Source organism: Babylonia areolata, chromosome 5 (genome assembly GCF_041734735.1).
Source record: "Babylonia areolata isolate BAREFJ2019XMU chromosome 5, ASM4173473v1, whole genome shotgun sequence".
Classification (NCBI taxonomy): Eukaryota; Metazoa; Mollusca; class Gastropoda; order Neogastropoda; family Buccinidae; genus Babylonia; species Babylonia areolata.
Window position 1 is genome coordinate 32,398,308 of NC_134880.1, and position 23,603 is coordinate 32,421,910.

The 23,603-nt window shown below is 46.1% G+C and overlaps 1 long non-coding RNA gene across 2 annotated transcripts in view; it reads right to left on the reverse strand.

Moving 5' to 3' along the window:
* Positions 1–3,763: 3,763 nt before the first annotated feature.
* The window catches only part of LOC143282029 (uncharacterized), a 30,275-nt gene continuing 10,435 nt past the window's right edge, over positions 3,764–23,603 (reverse strand). Inside the window, exons 3-4 of one of the 2 annotated variants that reach the window (XR_013055205.1) lie at positions 13,989–14,122; positions 3,764–3,874 (exon numbers count right to left, since the gene is read on the reverse strand). This is a non-coding gene — a long non-coding RNA (uncharacterized LOC143282029). Of the gene's footprint in view, positions 3,878–13,988; positions 14,123–23,603 lie in introns of both variants that reach the window. The other variant, XR_013055204.1, reaches the window with a different exon arrangement.

A 23,603-nucleotide genomic window follows, 5' to 3' on the forward strand; every position in this document is an offset into this window, starting at 1 on the left:
ATGTGTTTAGTGTCATAGGAGTCAGGGTTGTCATTAATGTCACCGAGGATATGAAGGTTTCCTGGTAAGAGGCTGTAGTCATCGAGTAGTTGATTAAAGTAAGAGAGAAATATGGATGTGGTGAGCTTGTTGGTAGAGCTAGGTGGAGGTCGATAGACACAGGAGAAAGTGATGGGGTGTGCTGATTAATAGTTAATAATGATGTATAAACAAAAATAAACAAAAAAAATTACTGAAAGTGATACATACATATTGATTTTGAAACACACACACACACAAATCCTGAAAAATTTCTAAAAGGAGAATCATTTTTAGCTTTAATGGAGCACATTATCTCCGATGGTCTTGAATAAAGCTTATTTTTGCCATATATATAATCTTATCAAAAGCTGTCATTTATCAAGATTTATTATTAACATACATGGTGAAATTGTCATAACTAAAATGGGTGGCGCTGTAGTGTAGCGACGCGCTCTCCCTGGGGAGAGCAGCCCGAATTTCACACAGGGAAATCTGTTGTGATAAAAAGAGAAATACAAAAATACAAATAACTAAAAGTCTATTACAAAGTCAGTTCACAAATGTAATGCAGACTATTGGACTCCCAAAGTACTTTGCATCATAAACTGAACTTTATACAAACTTATTTGGCAAAAGATAATCAAATTAAAAAAGCCTTTGAAAATTTTTTTAAAAATGTGATGGAAGGGTACTATGCAGAAGGTGGGCTAAAAATGATTAACATAGTTTATTTTCAAAAGCTTGAAAAAGAATGGGCTAGTAAATTATATTTCTCTAATGATAACTGGAGTTACATTCCAAAAGGGTGTTTCTAAAGACTACACTTGCAACAGGTGTAAGAGTTGGTTTGTTTTGTTTTTTTATAATAAAGTCGCCCAACAGATAAAATGGTAAAAACTATTCCAAGTGAGTTCTGTTGAATAGTCATGGAAAAGTATCTGGAATTTAAGAACTTGTTCACTAAAGAAGAGATCAATGGACGCAGCTTTCATCAACAGCTACTGTGGAATAACTCACTGATAAAATATAAAGGAAAATATTTGTTCTTCCCTAAATGGAAAGACAAAGGCTTAGACAAAATTTGTGACATTATATGTAAAAATAATAATTGGCTTTTGAGTTTGGCTGAGGTAGAAAACAAAGTTGGACAAATTTCGCAGTCACACTTTTTCAGTATAAAGCAGTATATAATAATAATAATGGTATTTATATAGTGCTGAATCTTGTGCAGAGACAAATCAAAGTGCTTTTGCACCAGCCATTCACACACATGCATAACTCTAAAACTGGAGAAACTGAAGACAAGGAAGAGGCAGGGAAGGGAGGCTATTTTGGGAAGAGGTGGGTTTTAAGGCCAGACTTGAGTGTGGAGACTTGACGAAGCGAAAGAGGAAGTTCATTCCAGTTGCAAGGTCCAGAGACAGAGAAAGAACGGCAGCCAACAGTTGAGAGCTTGAATCTGGGTATGCGTAAACAGAGTGGATCCGAAGCTGATCGTAGTGAGTGAGATGGAGTGTAGAGGTGAAGGCAGCCACAGAGATAGGAAGGGGCTGATTTCTGAATACATTTATAACATAGAGTGCTGATCTTGTACTTTATTCTGTGTGAGACAGGGAGGCAGTGGAGATGTTGCAAAAGAGGAGTGATGTGCTCAGATCTTTTCTTTTTGAGGACAAGTCAGGCACCAGAGTTTTATATGCACTGAAGGGACTAAATGGATGAAGCAGGCAAATCAATATATACCTTACCAATATATTTCTGCATAAGATGAAAGTAATGGACAGTAACAAATGTTCACTATACACGTCCAGATGAAGTAGACTTCATCGAACATTTCTTTTTTTACTTTTGTAGCCCCGTGCAAAGATTCTGGACAGAGCTAGACCATTATTTAACTGGTTTGTTGGGGAAGCGAACCAACCTGACAATAGAAAACATTCTGTTAGGAGCTGAACAATGTGACTTACTCTAAAAGCTTATTGTATTATCAACGAAGTTATTTTGATTGCCAAAATGTGCATAAGTATAGCAAAGAAAACAAATTCATCTTCTCCTTTGCTTCTAATCTTCAAGCACCAATTACTATATCAATCCGTTTTCTTCAACTGAACAAATTCAACACACGTAATTAAGATATTTTTTAATGCTTTGAAGGAAATACAGACTAAGAGGAAGTTATGGAACTCATTTAGCCCAATCTCAGATAAACTTCATCTTTTAATTAAATCATGTGGATGTGTACAGTTGACACCCATACATGATAGTATTAATCAATCGCACACAAACATAGATAACGTATGCTCACACATGGTGGTGGTGGTGTGTCCATCGAGATCGATGATGACCATCGTTGTCATCCAGCTGGGGTTGGGGGGAGGGTGGTGGTGGGGTGGGGGGGAGGATGCTCATGAATCTATCTGTGAATGCGCAGATGGCTGAATAGTCCAATCTGCGCACGAAATGTTCGCTGACAGTTGGGGCAGACAAAGACAGGCATACCATTGTCAGGGAGCTTGTTTGCCCGTGACTTTCTGGCCTGCCTCTTCTGAACAGCTGCAGCAGTCCTGTTGGCCTCGCACAACTTGGCGCCTTTGTGCACAGCAGCGCGCCATTTGTCATGGTCCACTGCAGATTCCTCCCAGGAGTCAGGGTTGATATCAAACGCTTTCAGAGAGACTTTCAGAGTATCTCTGAAGCGCTTCTTCTGACCTCCGTGTGATCTCTTCCCTTGTTGCAGCTCGCCATAGAAGAGCCTTTTGGGCAGCCGATGGTCTGGCATGCGCGCCACGTGTCCAGCCCAGCGAAGCTGGGACTTCATCAGGATGGTGAAGATGTTGGGAAGGGTGGCTTTTGCGAGCACCTCTGTGTCTGGGGTCCTGTCTTGCCACTTGATGTTCAGTAGCTTCCTGAGGCATGTTGTGTGGAAGTGGTTCAGCTTCTTGGCATGTCGTTGGTACACTGTCAAAGTTTTGCAGGCGTACAGTAGTGTGGGGAGAACTACTGCTCTGTAGACCTTTAGCTTGGTCTCAAGACTAATGCCTCTTCTGTTCCAGACATTTGCATTGAGTCTACCAAAAGTTGCGCTTGCTCTTGCATACACTCTTATACAATTACGCATATTGACACACATAATGACACACACACAAACATACAAATAAGGTCAGTGCCTGAAGAGGGAGAGAGTGAATGAGTCATTACACAGGATGGAACATACACAAGAGCAAGAAAAAACCCAGCCATGCATAATCCTATTTTGAAGATTAAAAAGTGCAGAATTTGTCCATCAATAGAATATCACTCAGATAAAGAACTGTACATGAATGATGTGCATGTACGGGGGTGGGGGATTCATGTTTTTTTGGTTTTGTTTTGTTAGTTGTTGTTGTTGTTTTTTTTGGGGGGGTTGTTTTGTTTTTTCCAGCCAATGAAGAAAGATACATGAAGAGCACTAAAAAAAAAATGAAAGGAGAAAAAAGAGTGCTCCATGATCTTGCATGCAACTGAACCCCCCCCCTCCCCCCTGCATCCCCCACCCCCACTCCACCCCCAACCCCCCAAAACAGAATGTTTGCAGAATTGGTGAAACGTGAACCAGTTTCAGAGCTAGAACCATGATAGTAAGTTTAGCTGTGTAGACAGAACTGTCAAAAGGAAGATGCAATTTCTGCCAAATGTTGAAGAATTTAAGTGGTGCAATTGTGAAACACAATTTAAACTTAAAGGAACACACAAAGAAACACAGAGTAAATTCATACTTACATGCATCACAGCACAACTTCCTAAAGGCCGTAATAAAGTGATGCGCATATTTGGATGCTGTCGATCAACACTGGCCACAACTTGATCCACATGACTGCTACACATAAAACAAGCTATCAATCAAAAAATAATTCAACAAACATAATAAATACAGTCAGTGCATTGTTATTTCATCAATATCTGTAACAGAATTTATTTTCTTGCAACAACAGATCATGAGTATCATTTAACAGGGATGGAAATTGCTGAGTTAAACTTTAAAAAAAACAGACATGAAAACTGGAGAGACCTAGGGGCAAAATCCCAAGAAAAAAGTTTTCCAAAGTATGGAAATTAGTGCAATCTATCAAGGACTGTCCTGAGGCTATTTTCTAGATTACAAAGATTACTGGTGTAATATTTAATTTATAAGACCCTGACTGGGCATGATACATGTTTATAGCAGACAAGGCACCAAGCTGATATCCATTTATGAAACCATGTGCTCATTCTGCTTCAGCCCCACACCATTTTCTCCCTCAATAACTGCTGATATACATTCCTATTTGCACTTGTTTGCACAGGAAATGTCATCAAAATTTTCACCATAGTTGATGGTAATTGTGATAGACACGATGTTGTCTTGGAACTGTGACTGGAACAAAATAAGTGCATTCACTGTTGCAGCCTGCCCCTGTGTGTAACAGCCTGAAGCTGAAAGCTCAAGTGGTAGAGATGGGTGGGAGTGTCACATAAACAAAACACCTAATTTTTCACTGAGATCCCATGATAAGCTGATCGAATAGAGAGAGTGACAGTGTGTTTGCATATGTATGTATATATGTGTCAGAGATGCAATTATAATTTTTTTTTTTAATTTACTGAAACTGAAGAAGGAGGGTGGGGGAAGGGGGTGCAGGACTAGGTCATGCACTGGGCAATGCCTCTGGCAGGGATAAGGGGGCAAAGCCTCCTTAACACTGAGGACCTATTGAAAGAACAGTTTGTGAAAAGTGTGTCTAAATGGCAAGGTACATTTTGAAGCTGAATCAAATAGGAAATTTTCTATCTAAAATTACGTTTAAATAACATACTTACCGTGACCCAACTAGTGCAGACTCCGGCAGGGGTCTGACATTCCTGTCCTGTGCAAACTACTATCCGCCTATGCGGAGAAAATGAGAGAACTACGGCCGATAACCTCCCGGAAGTAGGTAACGTCCCCTTTGTCCCCCTGGTTATCGCCCTCTTTTGACGGCAATATGCCATCAGCAGCGCAGCGAGCAGGGAGAACAGGAAGCGGGGAGGCCGGGAGGGTCTTAAATTTGGGTCACGGTAAGTATGTTATTTAAACGTAATTTTAGATAGAAAATTTCCTTTTAATCACACATACTTAACTGTGACCCAACTAGTGCAGAATAGCGCGACAAGGTGGCGGGCTAGCCTGTTCTACTGTCTATGTGCTGCGATAGCCTGCTGTGCAACTACCACAGAAGCGATGCCTCTTGAGCCATCATCCCGAAGGCGTGCGACGTCTCTCAGGTAGAAGTCGATGAAGGTGGCAGGATTTTTCCAGTAGGCGGCATCTAAGATGTCTTCTAGCCGTATTGAGTGCGCCAGGGCAAGAGAGGAGGACCACGCTCTGACTTCATGCGCTCTGGCTGAGGAGGCATCGAGTCTCAAACCTACGTCTGCATATGCACCTTTGATCGCATTGACTATCCATCGAGACAGCGACGTTTTGCTAATGTCACGTGGATGGTCTAGGTTCCAGCTAATGAAGAGGCGTCGCTTGGACACTCGGAAAGGACGCGACCTTTTGAGGTATATGCGCAGGGCCCTGACCGGGCAGAGGAATCTATCCTCGTCATCATGGGCTAGAATGGAAGAGAGCGGTTTGATGAAAAGAATGGGAGAGGGTGTATCGGCAGTCTGATTTTTGGCAAGAAATTCAGGGAGGAACCTAAGTGAGATAGATCCGTCCGGCTCAAAGGCTATATCCTGTGTGACGCCACTGAGGGCATGGACCTCACTACAACGTCTGCCTGAGGCGAGTGAGACGAGAAAGAGTGTCTTCATTGAGAGTAGCTTGAAGGGAGCTATAGCAAGGGGTTCGAAGGGTGCCTTGCGGAGGTATTGTAGTACCAGAAACAGGTCCCAAGAAGGGGACCGAGGGGATGTACGTGTGTGGCTGAGGGAAGCCCCTCGGACTAATGCCCTAAGCAGGGGGTCATCTGAGAAAGAGGGTCCGCCTAGTTGCCGAAGAGTGGAGCTGATTGCAGCGCGATGGACGCGTACTGCAGAGGCGGAGAGGCCTTTGGAGGAGGAGAGGAAAGCGAGAAAGTTGGCGAGGTCCATGTTGGATGGGTGTGTGGGATTGACTGAGTGGGTAGAGCACCAGGAGAGCCAGCGATTCCAGTGTGCAGAGTAAACGCCTTGAGTGCCTTTGCGATGTGACCTGCATACGAGGTCGGCTGTGTCATCAGAGGCGCCTAGTGCTGACAGAGATTCCCGCACAGTAGCCAGGCGTGTAGGTTGAGAACCTCTGGGTTTCCGTGGGGAATGCCTGAGCGGGGCTGAACTAGGGAGTGTCTGCCGATGTGGAGGCGGAGTGGGGGGACGTGAGTGAGGTGGAGAAGGTCGGGAAACCACGGCTGTGCTGGCCAGTGGGGTGCGATGAGAATCAGGACGGCACTCTCCAGCCTTGCCTTTCTGAGGACTTTTCCCATGATTGGCAGTGGGGGGAAGGCGTACCCCGAAAGGTTGGACCAGCTGATTGACAGGGCGTCCACGGCCCAGGCCTGCGGGTCTGGGACTGGGGAGACGTATGTGGGGATGCGGAAGTTGAACCTTGTGGCGAAGAGATCCACATGTGGTTTGTGCCAATGGTCCCAGATCGGCTGAAGTGTTGAGTGTGACAGGGTCCACTCCGTCTGAAGCACTGTGTGGGATCTGCTGAGGTAATCTGCTAGAATGTTGAGCTTGCCTGGGACATGTCGTGCTGTCAGGTGGATGTTGTGCTCCTGACACCAGAGGAGGACTGTCTCCGCATGCAGGGACAGCTGTGAGAGTGAGCTCCCCCCTGTTTGTTCAGATAACATGCTACCGTCGTGTTGTCTGTGCATAGCAAGATCGACCTGCGCGAAACGTGGGGGAGGAAGTGCTGGAGGGCAAGGGAGACCGCCTCCAGTTCCAGTTTGTTGATGTGCCATGATTGCTGCTGTGGGGACCAAGTCCCCGACGCTGTGTGGTTCTCCATGTGGGCACCCCAGCCCATGTTGGAGGCATCTGTGTATAGTTCTGCATCTGGAGTTGGGTTCGAGATGGGAACCCCGGCGTTGAGCCATTGCATGTCCATCCAGCGCTGGGTCGACTGTGAGAACCATGTGCCTAGAGGAATCTGGGTGTCCCACGTCTGAGAAGACTGGGACCACCTGTTCTGGAAGTGGCACTGAAATGGGCGTTTGTGTAGTCTGCCCAAGGGGACCAGTGCAGCAAGAGACTCCATGAAGCCCAGTAGAGAGGCAAGCTCCCTGGCTGACGCCGAGGCTGCCTGTGATAGATGAGAAAGGAGGCTGTGTAGCCTGTGGAGGCGAGGCATGGCCGGACGTATGGTCATTGATACCGAATCGATCGCCATACCCAGGAATTCGAACTGTTGAGAGGGCTCCAGTTCCGATTTGTCTGTGTTCATCAGAAAGCCCAGTGCTTGGCACTGGGTCCTGACGAGGTTGAGGTGATGCTGGCAGAGGGCCTTGCTCTCTGCGAGGATCAACCAGTCGTCTAGGTAGACCCTCAGGCGTATGCCCTTGCTCCTGAGGGCCAAACATAGTTCCCTGACCACTCTGGTGAAGACCCACGGGGCTGGAGCCAGGCCGAATGGAAGGGCTCTGAACTGGAAGGACTTGCCTTCCCATGAGAAGCGGAGCCACTTGCGGTCCCTGGGGTGAACGAGGATATGGAAGTAAGCGTCTGTGAGGTCTATGGAGACTGCCCAGTCGCCTTGTCTGATGGAGTCCCTGATTGACGCAGGTGATTCCATGCGGAATGATTTGTGCTGGAGATATCTGTTTAGGGGCGAAAGGTCTAGGACTGGCCGCCATCCGCCGGATGTTTTGGGAACGACGAAAATGCGGCCGAAGAAGCCCGGGGAGAGAGGAGGAGCTTCTTCTATGGCCTCTTTGTGGAGAAGAGAGAGTATTTCGTCCCGCAGGGCTGAGCAGGCTGTGTCGCCCTGTGGGGGGGGGAAGGGAGGAGGAGAGAGAGTGAGAGGTGCCTTGGAGGAGAGCCAAGGCAGGCGGAACCCCGACCCTATCACCCGGAGGACCCACTCGCATGCTGGGAGAGACAGCCACGCTGGCATGTGCCTGGACAGGCTTCCTGCTGGCTGTTGGTGCGCGAGTGGCGGGTGAAGGGCGGGGGCAAGTCATTCGGGGGTGGGCCGGAGTGGAGTTGGTTGCTGGCCTGCGTGGAGGGCGGAGTGAGTGCGGCTGGCGCCTGTACGGTCTGGGCTGACCCCTGGGTTGTGGCCTGGGTTGTGCTCTGGCGTTTGAGGTTGTGGACTGGCGCGGGCGCGGTCCGAAGGAGGTAATGTTGGTACGCCTTAAGGTGTAGGGCTGATGCCGTTGAGCGTGCCGCGGGTGTGCCTGAGTGCGGAGAGGGCCTGCGCCGAGGGCAAGGTCCCTACCCAAGTCTGCGCGGCGTTTGATGGCCGCAGTGGGGAAGCCTTGACCAAAAAGGGAACCGTCGGCGGGAGGAAGCGCTCTGAGGGAAGCATGTTCTGGCAGAGAACGCACGTATGGAGAGTGGTCGAGCACAGCGTCCCTCCTGGCCAAAATCACGTTCATGTAGGCCTGCGCTTGTATATTGGCAGAGCGCATAAGGAGCTGGGCGATCTGCTGTACGAAGGGAGAGAAGACCGAGATGTCAAGGCCGGCTGGTGGATCAGCTGGCGTTTCCATCAGCGCTGTGGCAAGGCCCGCCAGGAAGTTGTCTATGGCTGCAGTTGATTCAAGGGACAACCTTGCAGCTTCTTCCAGGTCCATCAAGAATCTGTCTGTCACTGTGACTGAGCGATTGGCCTGCGAATTGTTTGGGAGTAGTAGTAGGTCCTCCTGAGAAAGAGGCAGGGGCCTTTGCGGGATAGGACCCGGAGCTAACAGTGGGGGTTTTGAAGTGGGTCTGGGTTGGGTTTTTAAGAATTTGCCTCGACCCATTGCTGCAGGGAAATCGGGTACAGAATCAGAGGGGACCTCGCTGATGGGTTGGCCCCTGATGCGTGCCAGCGTACTATGCAGGGCATCAAGTACCATGGGCGACTGTGTGAGGGCATAGTGAGGGCCATTGGAGGATCTGTGGATGCCCATGATTTCCATAGCACCGCAGGATTGAGGCGTGCCCGGTGCATGAATTGTCTCCACCCTGTCTGGAGTGTAGGAAGCTAGGTGTCCTAGTGCTTCCTGCAGGGAAACCAACTGGTTTTCTTCTGAAGGTGGTTCCTCTGTGTCTGTGTCACCATCAGAAAATGTCTCTTCAGTGGCATAGGGTGATGGATCAGGCTGTGTGCTGGGCACGTGGCCAGTGTGGCTGTCCTGGGTGCTCTGAGTGTGTCCTGCTGAAGTGGAGGGTAGCTGCTGGTGGGTGGCAGGGGGTGGTGGTATTGCATTAGAAGAAGGAGCAGAAGCAGGAGAAGGTGTGGCACCAGGAAGGACAGTGGAGCATAATTGCTGCAGCACGCTGATAATGAGCTGCTGATTGTTTGTTTGAGCAGCTTGCTGAGAGACCGTTTGTGGCTGGGAAACAGCAGCAGCTGGAGAAATGGCAGATGTGGACATCACTGCATGGCTTGGTGGAACCGTGCACGCGCCTGCACTGGAGGCAAGGGGCAGTGACGGTGCAAGGGAAGTAACTGCGGCGGTCACCGATAAGGGGACCGAAGCAGGAGTTGCCTCCCTTGGATTGGAAAATCGTGACAAGGGGAGGGGTGCACGCGTATGGGCAAGCGTGTCCCCTAGTGGTCCACCTTCCTCCCTGCACAATGGGAGGGCATCCCTACACGCCACGGTCGCCAAAGGATCCGAGACGGTCGAGGCATGCCGCGTGGGGGGCTCGTGATCCGATGTCACGGCCGCCACCACGGACGCATCGCACGTAGGGCCCAGACTAGTGTGCGGATCCAGAGCAAGTGACTTGCGTTGTTTCCCCAAAGGGTTTGTGCAAAAATCCCTTGTTGAGACTGAGGGCATGGGGAAAGGGATAGAGGAGGTCGACTCGGGTACTGCCGACTGGCAGAGCCGAGAAATCGCGGATCGCGAATCGAAAAAAGAATTGTGAATGGCACCACTGACCTGTGTATTGGTAAGCAAACCTGTAGAAGTCGCCGGAGGAGGCGTAGTGGGTAGTGGTGGTCTGGAGTCGACCGGAGGTAGCGGAGGAAGTGGGGGTGGCGTAGGGTTGGCGTTGCTGAGAGCGGGAGAGGTAGAGGGCCCAGACTGATCGCGAATCGATTGCGATCGTGCCTTAATTTTAGCCCGATCTCCCAATCGGGCTACAGAATTGTGCGACCTGTTTGAAGACATAATCGGACACAAAACAGAAACGCCAAAGAATCGATAGACAGGTAGAAAATGCAAAAAACTTAGCCGTATGAAGTGCACAGGTACAGGTGTCGAGATGGCTGCCGGAAAAAGAGGGCAATAACCAGGGGGACAAAGGGGACGTTACCTACTTCCGGGAGGTTATCGGCCGTAGTTCTCTCATTTTCTCCGCATAGGCGGATAGTAGTTTGCACAGGACAGGAATGTCAGACCCCTGCCGGAGTCTGCACTAGTTGGGTCACGGTTAAGTATGTGTGATTAAAATATGGTTTCAAAAGCATTTGGAAGGCTCTCCTGCAATCAGAAATTGAAAATGTCATCTTAAAAAGGTATTTAAAAGGTGCATATAAAAAATTGTACAGATACTCGTTAATCAGAAAACCAGAAACATATTCTAATGGAATGGTATAAATGGCATAAATGTCATCTAAACTAAGAGAGATTGTATGAGTATTGTTTTCAATACAACTGTGAGTGAATGTGTGTGTGCGCGCGTATGTGGATTTAGTTAAGCTCTGTGTGAGTGTGTGTGTGCGCGCACATGTGTGTGTGTATGTGCACATGTGTGTGAGAGGAAGTGTAGTGTGCCTCAATATTTTTTCAATATGAAAAAAAAAGGCAATTTGGTGAGTGGCAAGAGGTCATGGTTACTGCATGCTCTCCGCACTCAGTATGAGCTCTCAGTCAGCACACGAGCTGAACATTTTTTTTTTTTTTACTTTGCTGTTTTTTCTGCAAGCTGAATCAACACAGCCAACACTTGCTGTTCCTTTTTGGTATTGCTTTCGACATTCCATGGCACACATTTTTTTTATTCGTCTGTTCGGCTAATACCATGGCCACAGGCGTTAACCCAGTCTTCCCTAAAGCCCAAGACATTCCCAACTCTGAACAATGGACCTTCAATGTTGGAGTTGTGTTTGGTAGCAGAGTGAGTGGCCCGTTGTGGTGGACTGAACCCAGCTACTACAGAGGCAAGGACTCAACTGCTGGCAGAAGGTATGAGGGAGAGAGGTGCTGTCATACACTAATACTAATTCATGCATTCTCAGAAATGACTCTTGCAAGGAAAAGCCCTCAACAAATATGTGGGTTGACAACGTACTGATTTATGTGGCCGACTCCAAGATTGAACATTCACTCACTAACCTGTTGCCTGCCTTGGGACGTGAGACTTATGTCCCTTTTGTAGTACTGTTGTACACCTACAGGACGTAACTCTTGTGTTCAGTTTTCATCAGCAATTCATAGTTGATATTTAAAGAAACGACCCACTTTGTTTCTCCTGTCCTCTAGAATGTTTGAGGTTTGTTTACATCCTTGGACTTGTATGGGCTGTACTGTATGACTCATAGGCAGTGGGAAATTTCGAAGTCACTTGCATACATAGTTGGTCAAAATGGTGTTGTCTAGCAAAGATCAATCTCGGCTCATTTATCGAAGGTTTACAGCCGTAAACGTGGCACAGCAACTACTGTAAGATATGGGCAGTGGGGAAGAAACCTCTTTAGTGGTGAGGGTGGTGTTTCAGGTTCAGATTTGGTGTATGATGACAACAGTCACAACCCACTTTGTGAAAGAGAATGAAAGTAACATTGATGTAAGTTTTGTGCCTGAGAGTGGTCAGTCTGTGTGTCTTAAAGTATGGCAGGAGTAAAGTAATAGTGAACATGAACAAGTTGCCAGTACAAGCACCATCAATCTACATGTGTAGCTTGAAAGGGAAGGGGGGTGAGGAGAGGGATGTTCAGTCAAGCTTGCCACCAGCCTGTGGAGGGAGGGGAGGGTGGTATCTATTGGCTGGGTGCCAGTCTCATTATTTCTCTGTGTAGTACTGGGCCATGGGCACCCAACGAAAACAAATCTGACTGGAAATCCTGGAATTAACTGTGATACAGAGAATTTTAAACTACTTAATTCCATGGAAATTTTCTTTGACTCAGATTTAAAACAACAATAACAACAGTTATATAATGGAATTATAATATACCTTATCACAATGTATTCATGAGCAATCATCATGCAAAACTTCAAGGGTATATATTTGTGTTTGTGGAAGTAGTGGACGTTTTTTTTGGTTTTTTGGTTTTCTTTGCACTTAGGTGGATGGTCAACAATTCTTCCCTCACTTTAACCCCATGCCTGCTGAATGTTTTAACAATTTTGTCATTTCTGTGTGCCAAGGAAAAACTTCAGGTTTCCAACTAAGTGCAACTCCCCCCCCCCCCCCCCCCCCCCACTACTTCCTCAAATGGAGAGATATATCCTTAAAATTTTGTATGATCACTCATTCATTGTACTTTGAGATCAAGTTACTGTAATTCAACTGTATAAACGTTGTTATTGTTATTTTAAATCTAAGTCAAAGAAAATTTCCATGAAATCAAGTAGCTAAAAATTCTCTGCATCACAATTAATTCCATGATTTCCAGTCAAATCTGATTTTGTTTGGTGCCTGTGGCCCAGTATTACACCAGAAAAAAGATGAAAACCAAAACTGGGCACCTAACTGTGCTGGCACCTAGCCAACAGATACTACCCACCCCTCTGCCCTGACCACCAGCTGGTGGCCAGCTTGACTGAGGACCACTCTCCTCTCGGTCCCTCTGCCCAGCCCCCACTCCCTTTCAAACTATGTATGTGGAGTGACAGTGCTTGTACTGGAAACTCAGTGGTTCATGTTACTTTTACTCCTGCCATACTTAAGACACACATGCAAGCATACAGTCACCCTTCTCACTCGCTTGCTTGACAAGATGGCGTCTCCGTCAACTTCAGCAAGTACTGTGGCTCAAAGTCGAATGCAAACTGATTCTATAGTGGATATCCACCGTGCATTTTCCCATTCAACTGCTACAATTAGGAAGTGTCTATGGTTACAAAAGACCACATTTGCAAAATTTCTGTTATATGAGAAAAACTCACCCCCTTCATGTCAGTTGTGAAAAACAGATTTTTTTCAAAGTATGATAAATCATTTCGAAACTTTGCCAAATGTTAGTCCATTCTAATCTTTATATATCACAAATTTCACCACTGTATGCAATTGCTTTTTTTTTTTTTTTTTTTTTTAAAGATATTTTTCTTGTAACATAAACAAACGGCCAGTACAGAGAGCATCATGAAGGAAGTCATTTGGCAGTACAGGATGAGTTAAGGCTGTAAACCTTCAAAAAATGAACCAATATTTATCTTTGCTTGACAACACCATTTTGACCAACCATGTCTGCAAGTGACTTCGGAATTTCCCACTGCCTGTGAGTCATTCAGTACAGACCATAGAAGTCCAAGGGATGAAAACAATTTTCAAACTTTCTAGAAGATATGGAGAAACAAAATAGGTCATTTCCCTTTAACTATCAACATCAGAGTAATGTCTTGTAGGCATATAACAGTGCAACAAAAGGCACACAAGTCTCACGTCCCAAGCCAGGCAACAGGTTAAAAACTGCAAAGAATTTTTTTCAACGGAGGGGGTGGGGAATAGGGGAAGTAGGATCTGAACCCTTCATATGTGGGCAAATTTCCATAAATCTGTGAATTATTACACTAGACTCATTCATATAAAATAGTAAATGAACAAAAACAAAAACTATGAACAACCTGCACACAATGAAAACACAAATAACGTACGTTTGAGGCACCATGCTGGCAGTACTTGATGGCCTCTTTGCTCGTTTTCCCCCGGGCATCAAGTTCTGATGTGGAGATCTTTTCAGCGGATTTTGACACAGGATGCTGGTTGATAGTGTTGCATACTCATGCATCTGTTTTATACAAAAACGGTACAAAAGTGCAAAAGCATGACTATCATTTTCTGATTCTGACACATGAAGTGGGCTTTCAGTCTCAGACATATACGGCCATGGAGATATCAAAAAAAAAAAAAAAAAAAAAATTGTCTATGTAACAAAGGACAGGTAAGGACAGGGGGTGTGAATAATAATATCTATATAATGCTGAATCTTATGCAGAGACAAATCTATGCGCTTTCACACCAGTCATTCACATGCATGCATAACTCTAAAGCTGAAGAAACTGAAGACAAGGAAGAGGCAGGGGACAGAGGCTATCTTGTGAAGAGGCGGGTTTTAAAGCCAGACTTGAAAGAGCTGAGTGCGGAAACCTGGTGAAACGAAAGAGGAAGTTCATTCCAAATGCAAGGTCCAGAGAAAGAGAAAGAACGGTGTCCAACAGTGGAGTGTTTGAATCTGGGTATGCCTAAACATAGTGGATCCAAAGCCGATCGAAGAGAGTGAGATGGAGAGTAGAGGTGAAGGCGGCCACAAAGATAGGAAAGGGCAGATTTGTGAATACATTTATAACATAGTGTGCTGATCTTATACTTCATTCTGTGTGAGACATGGAGCCAATGGAGATGTTGCAAAGAGGAGTGATGTGCTCATGAAAGCCCATGATTTCTTGCAATCCTACAATTTCTCTCACTTTGAGAGAAGTCGTGGCCCCCCCGCCCCCCCAGCCCCCTCCAAATTTCTCTGACTAAAAGAGAAATCGAAATTGTGGTCTTTCCCCTCCCATGTTTTCTCTCAATTGCAAGAAATTGTGGGGGCGCCCCCACAAATTTTCACAATGACGTGTGAGAAATCGTGGGAAGTCCCCCTTATTTTTATCAAAAATATTTCTTTTTTCATCGAAGTTGTTTTGGTGGTGTTGTTTTTTTGTTGCAATCTTTTCCCAATGCAAATCTCAGAGAAAAATGAGAGAGAGAAAAAGAAAAGAGAAAAAGGGGAACAATGACAACGATGATCATGATAATGACAGTGGCGTTAGCGAAGACATCAACAGTAATGACACTGAAACAAAACTATTAATCATATTTCATGTAATATGGTTCACTGCAATCAATAGCAAACAACGAAATTCAGGCAATGTGTATAACTCAAACAGAAATATGTGATATGATATGAAATGACATGACGTAACATAAAATAATATAATATAACATAATATAATATGACCTCAAATTCAACATCGGAATCAATAACGACAATAGCAAACAACGAAATTCAGGGAATGTGTATAACTCAAACAGAAATACAATATAACATAACTTGAACATAATATAACATAACATAATTATAACATAACATGACTCGAACCAAATCTTCCTTGGATGCTGGGAATAACATCAAAATGATTCAACTTTATGCATAAATGTGACAGCAAAAAAGGTGTTTCACAATGCTTTACCCTCACATAGAGCACATGACAACCGGACCAAATAGTTTTGATGTTTGTTGTGATGCAAGTCGCATTTATTTAGAATGTTCTTCATTTCATGCTTGCTCATTTGGTACAGCTGTTTGTGTCAGCATCCTTTCACATACAAGACTGCACTGCAAATAGATTCTCAGTTTCACAGAAGACACTTAGAACATGAAAATATTTTAAAACAGAGTGAAAGAAGACAAACTCAAACAGCCAAGAAAACACACATACAGAAACACACACACACACACACACACACTCACTCACTCACTCACTCACATAAACATACATTCACTTTTTTAAAACCAGTACTGTGCCATCACCTTCACTGTCTATTGTTGATATCTTTGCTAACAACAATGCCATTTGCATTGGGAAAAGACAAGAAACCAACTCCGATGACAAAGGAAATATTTTTGATAACAATAAAGGGGACTTCCCACAATTTCTCACAATGTGAGAGAAACCATGAGGGCACCCCCCACCATTGTGAGAAAACATGGGAGGGGAACAACCACGATTTCTCCCAATCCAACGATTTCTCTCAAAGTGTATGCTCAAGGGGTATTCAAATGACATTGAATCATCAGCCACTCCACATCTAAAAATCACAAACAATTGCAGCTCATACATACTCTCTCACCCACACCCCACCACCTTTGTACACACAGACACACGCACACTAATGTGGACGCACCAATACCTTCAAAATAAAATTACTACAAAACACAACAGCATGACTACCATAGAGCTAGTGCACTCTTCTCTGTTTACCTAACACTAATAGAGAGAGTCAAATCAACTCAAATCAAATTATAGTGCTTTGAGCCTCACCGACCACTGAGGCCATCTCAAGGCTATCGCCACATTAGTACCTACTTCAAGTCAAGGGTAAAAATATACAATAAAAACTAGCCACCACTTGAAGCTTTCCACTCAAAGTTTAAAAACCTTCCATAGTTTAAAACCTTCAAATCTGATTAAAGTCCATCAGCGTCCATGGAGGAACATCATGAAACAAAGTCTTCAGAGAATCCACCAACAGTCAAGGAGCACATGTTTCACGGTGAGAGGACTCATCATGGGGAATACACTGAGGGGCCTCCTCCCCCTTCAACAAGTAAGAATGAGTTTTAAAAAGTGTTCCCCGTGTGCAGTCTGCACAGTACAGACTCCTCCTTTCTAGTCTTCACCCCCAATGGGAGGGTTTCTTTTAGGTCTGGTCTCCTCTTGCAAAGATCCTTAACGTAAGGGTTCACCTTCTGCTTCATGTATGTATATGGTACGAAGGATCTCAATGATTCTTCCTTTACAGTGTTCTTGGCCAGCTGTTCTGCCCTTTCGTTACTATGAATGCCAACATAGCTGGGAACCCAGACCAACACAACATCATATCCTTTCTTTGTTACAAGAGTAAAAGCATCCTAAAATTCCAGCAGTTTGGGATGAGTCAGATTCCTGCAGGCGATCGCCTCCAGGGCTGAAAAGGTGTTGGAAAAGATCCCTGAAGTTCTTCTGTTTTGAAAGGAGGCCATTTTTACCACCAGAACCAGTGCAGTCAGTTCTGCAATGTACACTGAGCTGTCAGATAAGATGTGTTCCGTTGAGGGCGAGTCAGGAAAGGCGGGACAGAACGCAGATGCAGTGACTCCGTCCTCCGACTTGGAACTGTCAGTGAAGATTTTTTGAAAGGTGGGGAATTTGTGGCAGAGTTCCAAAAAGTAAGTTCTGTAGGCCAGTGAACTGATGGAGTCTTTACGGTATGAGGCCAGATCGAATTGGACCTCAGGTGTTTTAAAGGTCCGTGGTGGGCTGTTGGGGAACTAAGAGAAATCTGAGATGCCGCCAACATCCAGATCAGCATTTTCTATGTGCGGCTGAATATGGAGTCCAAGAGGAGGGATGCAGTTTGGGTTGTCTTCAAATTTCTTGTTGAAGGGGTTGTTGAAGACACTATTGTAAGCAGGATTTGGGGGTTTGGAAAAGGAAATTTTCTACCTAAAATTACGTTTAAGTAACATACTTACTGTGACTCACTAGTGCAGACTCCGGCAGGGGTCTGACATTCCTGTCCTGTGCAAACTACTATCCGCCTATGCAGAGAAAACGAAAGTAGCTACGGCCGACAACCTCCCGGAAGTAGGTAACCTCCCCTTTGCCCCCCTAGCTAGCACCTTTTTATGATGACAAGATGCCACAACCAGCGCAGCGTGCAGGGAGAACAGGAAGCCGGGAGGATGGGAGGGTCTTAAATTTGGGTCACGGTAAGTATGTTACTTAAACGTAATTTTAGGTAGAAAATTTCCTTTTAATTACACATACTTAACTGTGACCCACTAGTGCAGAATAGCACAACAAGGTGGAGGGCTCAACAAGGTGTCTGTGCTGCGATGGCCTGTTGTGCAATTTCCACAGAAGCGATGCCTCTTGAGCCATCATCCCGCAGGTGTGTGACGTCTCTCAGGTAGAAGTCGATGAAGGTAGCAGGGTTTTTCCAGTAGGCAGCATCCATGATGTCTTGCAGCCGTGCTGAGTGGGCTAAGGCAAGAGAAGAGGACCATGCTCTTGACTTCATGTGCTCTGGCTGAGGAGGCATCAAGTCTCAACCCTGCATCTGCATATGCCCCTTTAATCGCATTGACTATCCATCGAGACAGAGACGTCTTGCTAATGTCACGCGGATGGTCCAGATTCCAGTTAATGAAGAGTGCTGGTGCGCGAGTGGCGGATGAAGGGCGGGGGTGAGTCATTGGGGGTGGGCCGGTCTGGAGCTGGCTGTTGGACTGTGTGGAGGCTGAAATGTGTATGGCTGGCGCCTGTACACATTGGGTTACTCCCTGGATTGCGCCCTGGGTTGCACTCTGGCGTTTGCGGGGGAAGACTGATGCGAGTGCGGTCGTGGAGCATGCCGCAAGTGTGTCGAAGCGCGGAGAGGGCCCGTGCCAAGGGCAAGGTCCCTACCCAAGCCTACGCGGTGTTTTATGGCCACAGTGGGGAAGCCCTGACCGAAGAGGGAACCGTCAGTGGGGTGGAGCGCTCTGAGGGAAGCATGTTCTGGTGGAGAGCGCATGCATGGGGAGCGGTCGAGCACAGCATCCCTCCTGGCCAAAATGATGTTTATATAGGCCTGTGACTGTATATTTGCAGAACGCATGAGAAGCTGGCTGATCTGCTGGATGAAAGGGGAGAAAATGGTGATATCAAGGCCGGATGGTTGATCAGTGGGGGTTTCCATAAGGGCTCTGGCAAGGCCCGCAAGGAAGCTGTCAATGGCGGCAGTCGATTCTAAAGATATTCTGACAGCTTCCTCCAGATCCATGAGGAATCTGTCAGGCAATGCTACTGTGCGATTGCCATGTAAGTTGTGCGGGAGGAGTAGGAGGTCCTCCTGAGAAAGAAGCAGGGGTCTTTGAGGAATAGGACCCGGAGCTAAAGGTGGGGGTTTTCAAGTGGGTCGGGGCAGGGTTTTCAAGAATTTCCCTCGACCCACTGCGGCTGGAAAATTTGGGACAGAGTCAGAGGGGACATCGCTGATGGGTTGGCCCCTGATGCGTGCCAGTGTGTTCTGCTGGGCCTCAACTACCATGGTCGACTGTGTAAGAGCATATTGAGGTCCATGGGAGGATCTGTGGATGCCCATAATCTCCATAGCACCGCAGGTTTGAGACGTGCCTGGTGAGTGAATTGTCTCCACCCTATCTGGAGTGTAGGAATCTAGGAGGGCTAGTGCTTCTTGCAAGGAAACCAGCTGATTATCTTCCAAAGGTGGTTCCTCTGTATCTGTGTCCCCATCAGAAAACGTCCCTTCTATGGCATAGGATGGTGGATCAGGCTGTGTGCTGAGCACGTAACCAGTGTGGTTGCACTGGGTGCTGTGAGTGTGTCCCGCTGTGTGGGAGAGGAGCTGCTGGGAGTTGGTTGTGGAGGGTGGAAGCAGATTTACTGCAGCAGAAGGAGGAGCAGTAGTAGGAGAAGGTGTGGCACCAGGAAGCAGAGTGGTGCATAATCGCTGCAGCAAGTTAACATGAGTTGCTGGTTGTTTGGTTGAGCAGCTTGCTGAGAAACCATTAGTGGGTGGGAAACAGCAGCAACTGGCGGTACAGCAGATGGGGTCATCACTGCATAGCTCGTAGGAACCATGCACGCACCCACACTGTAGGCAAGGGGCAGTGCCGGTGCAAGGGACCGTGGATCGTGTCGAGTCCGTTTGTGCATCGAAATGAATAGCATCAATGGCACTACTGACCTGAGTGTGGGGTAACAAACCCCTAGAAGTCACCAGAGGAGGCGTAGGAGGTGGTGGGGGTCTGGAGTCGACTGGAGGGAGTGGAGGAAGTGGAGGAAGCGTCGGGTTGGCGTTGAGAGAGCCAAAAGTAGAGGGCCCAGAGTGTTCACGAATCGATTGCAGTCATGCCTTAATTTTAGCCCGATTTCTCCAATCGAGCCAAATAATTTTGCAACCTGACTGAAGACATAATTGGACAAAAAGCAGAAACGCCAAAGAATCGACAGATAGAAAATGCGAAAAAAAAAACTTAGCCGTATGAAGAGCACAGGAACAGGAGTCGATATGGCTGCCGGAAAAAGAGTGCGCTAGCCAGGGGGGCAAAGGGGAGGTTACCTACTTCTGTGAGGTTATCAGTCGAAGCTACTTTCGTTTTCTCCGCAAAGGCAGATAGCAGTTTGCACAGGACAGGAATGTCAGACCCCTGCCGGAGTCTGCACTAGTGGGTCAAGTTTAAGTATGTGTAATTAAAACGGTTTCAAGTAGTAATTCAGGGTCAGCTTCAATCATGGTTGGATAGAGGCAGTTCCCCCACCTCTACGTACAAGCTGTGCACATGGGTGGTGCGGAACACACCTAAGCTGAGATGGAGCCCTTGATGTATCGGGTCCAGCAGTTTCAGGTAAGCTGGTCTAGCCGAACCGTAGACAACACACCCATAGTCCAGTTTGGACCGGACCAGGGCTCTGTAGAGGTGCAAGAGTGTTCTCTTATCAGTGTCTCAATCTGTGTGTGCCATGACTCAGATGATGTTCAGAGCTTTTGGCAGGATGTTTTCATCTGTTTGATGTGGCTGAGGAAATTCAGCTTCTGATCAAAAACAACCCCCGGAAATTTGGTTTTTTTGACTGCCAGCCAGGATGGTGGATTTTCCCAGACAGATTTCAGGGTCCAGATAGAATTGATGAAACTTGGGAAAATGGATACATTAGAGTTTTTGTGGATGAAAAGGTGAAACCATTCTCCTCTGCCCAACACTGAATTTTGTCTACATAGAGCTGGAGCCGTCGCTGGAAGCTGGCGTACGTGCTGCCAGTTGCATAGAGGGCCAAATTGTCTATAGAGAGTTGTCTGATCCCTTCTGAAATGACTGGACGGTGTTGTTGATGCTTAAGAGAGCCGGTGACAGAATGCTCCCTTGCAGAACACCCAGCTCCTGCTCATGAATGTCGGACAGGGTGGTGCCAACCTAAGAAATTGTGGATACACTGGGGCAGCTGTCCTCAGAAGCCAAGCTTGTGCAGATCTGAAAGGATTCTAAATTTCCAGGTGGTAACGTAGGCTTTCTCTAAACAAAAAAAAAAATGGCCACCACATGCTGTTTGTTGACAAAAGCATTTTAACAGTGGTTTCCAGATGGACCAGATGGTCAACAGTAGACCAATGCTTGCAGAAACCGCACTGTTCTTTTGCCAGAAGGCTATCGGTCTGTAGTTCCCACAGCTAAAACTGTGACACATGCTTTCCGTGGCTATCTATTCACACACCTGGAAACTAACATGCCATGATTCTAACAGACTCAATGAACGTCATACAAAACACTGAAAGTGAATGGCAAGCCCAGAATGGCATGAGGCAATGCGCAACTTTCAGATCAAAAAAACTTTTATGGACACACTGCCTTGGACATGCAGGTATTAAGGGAAACGAGCGAGCTGACAGGCTTGCTGGTAAAACAACAACGAGCAGTCTACATCCAGGAAAATCGGAAATCCTCAGAAAAGTCAAAGAATACCAAAAGAACAGGTACATGGCCATCACACTATTGATCGCCTCAAAGAAAGAAAGGTAGAGCACAATCCTTCGCAAATCAAACAAATATTGGCATAATTTCCAAACTAACATTGCGCAAATTTCTTCAAAACATAGAGTCTCTATGGGCTTTTCCAAAAACAGTAGACTGAGCAACACGCTAGATGCCACCTTCCTGGCATCAGAGATCTTTTCCCACCCTCTTGCGGCAAATCAGTGGCAGCATGTGTGTGTGCGCAAGTGTGTCAAGAGCATACATGTGTGTATTTGCGTGTTTGTGTGCATGGGTCGGGTGGCTGGGTGGGGGTGTGTGTGTTGTGGGGGCTACAATTTGTGCCTGTGTGTGTAGAGGATGGGGTGTGTGTTTATGCATGTCTATACTGTGGGAGCTACGGAATATTGAAATGAACGTGTGTGTTTATATATGTTTATGTGTTAGGCCCAACACTCGGCTTATATCACAGGTTGACATAAGTTTACATTTGGGCCAACAGCAAAGTGAGAGCTGTATTATCAATGGTTTCTCCAGTCAATGGGAAACCATTTACAGCTTAGTTTTTTGTGGACTATGACTCTCAAACTAGGAGGCAAAATTGCACTGGCTCTTAGTGCTGCAGCCTTGAGGGCTAGTTGGCCTTTGGGAACCATCCCAGCGCCGACTGTCCTAAAACCCTCTTGGCCAAGAGAGTGGGGATGTACTTGGGCAAGACACTCTCCACTATAATCAAATTCTAGCCCAAATAGTCTGAACAGCAGTTGCCTCCTCTGCTGTTCTAATGGTCATAGTTAGGCATGACTGATTATCATATATAATGTGTGTGTGTGGAGCAAGGTGGCATATGGGCATGTTTGTGTGTGTGTGTGTGTGTGTGTGTGTGTGTGTGTGTGTGCCGTGAAAGCTGCGATACGTAGGAATATGTGTGTGGGTGGAGGGGGAATCCAGGGTAATGTGGGAGATGGTGTGTGTGTCTGTGTGTGTGTGTGTGTGGATGTGTTGGGGCTCATGTGCTTTTATGTGTAGTGTTGGGTCTGTGCACTTTTGTTTGTGCTTTCATATCTGTGAAACTACATTTGTTGCATATCTGTTGTGCATGTGTATGTGTGTGTGTGCGTGCGCACGCGTGTGTACATGAGTATGCTTGCACGTCTGTGTGTTTATTCACATTTATTTGTTTATCTGTTTATTAATTACCATTATTGTCTTCTTTTTTCCCAGTATTTTATTTCATTTCATTATCTGTTTAATTTTTCATTTATTCTTTTTTTTTTTAATTATCTATTCATTAATTCAATGTGTCCATTTATTTGTTTATGCTTTTTTTTCTTTTTTTTCCCACATTAAGGCCTGACTAAGCTTGTCTGGTCACGCTGCTGGTCAGGCATCTGTTCAGATGTGGTACAGTATATATGGATTTGACCAAACACAGTGACGCCTCCTTGAGTAACTGAACTGAACTGAACCTTTATACTTACACTGCACCGCTTCCAATTCTCTCAAATCTTCTGCTGAAAAGCTCCTTTTAGTCCCCAAAACCTCTTCAAAGACATCTGGCCAATGGGCCTTTCAGTATTATGCACCTTCTGTCTGGAATTCTCTTCCTCTGGATCTCCATCACTTACCAACGCTGTCCTCTTTCAAAGTAACCTTGAAAACCCACCTGTTCAAACAGGCCTTTGGGTGTGATGAAGCAAAGCGATTTGTCTGCAATCTTCCTCTTCCTACCCACCCCACTTTACCCTCAAATGAAATCATCATGTAGTGTGAGTGTGTCTGTGGGTGGGTGTATGTGTATGCACGAGTGTGTGTGTGTGTGTGTGTGTGTGTGCGTGCGTGCAGAGTTTGTGTGTGCATGTGTGATTCTTCATATTTGGAATTTGCAGTTCTGGCTTGGTGTATATTATTACTATATATAACATGTGTGTGTGTGTGTGTGTGTGTGTGTGTGTGTGTGTGTGTGTGTGTGTGTGTGTGTGTTCTGTTC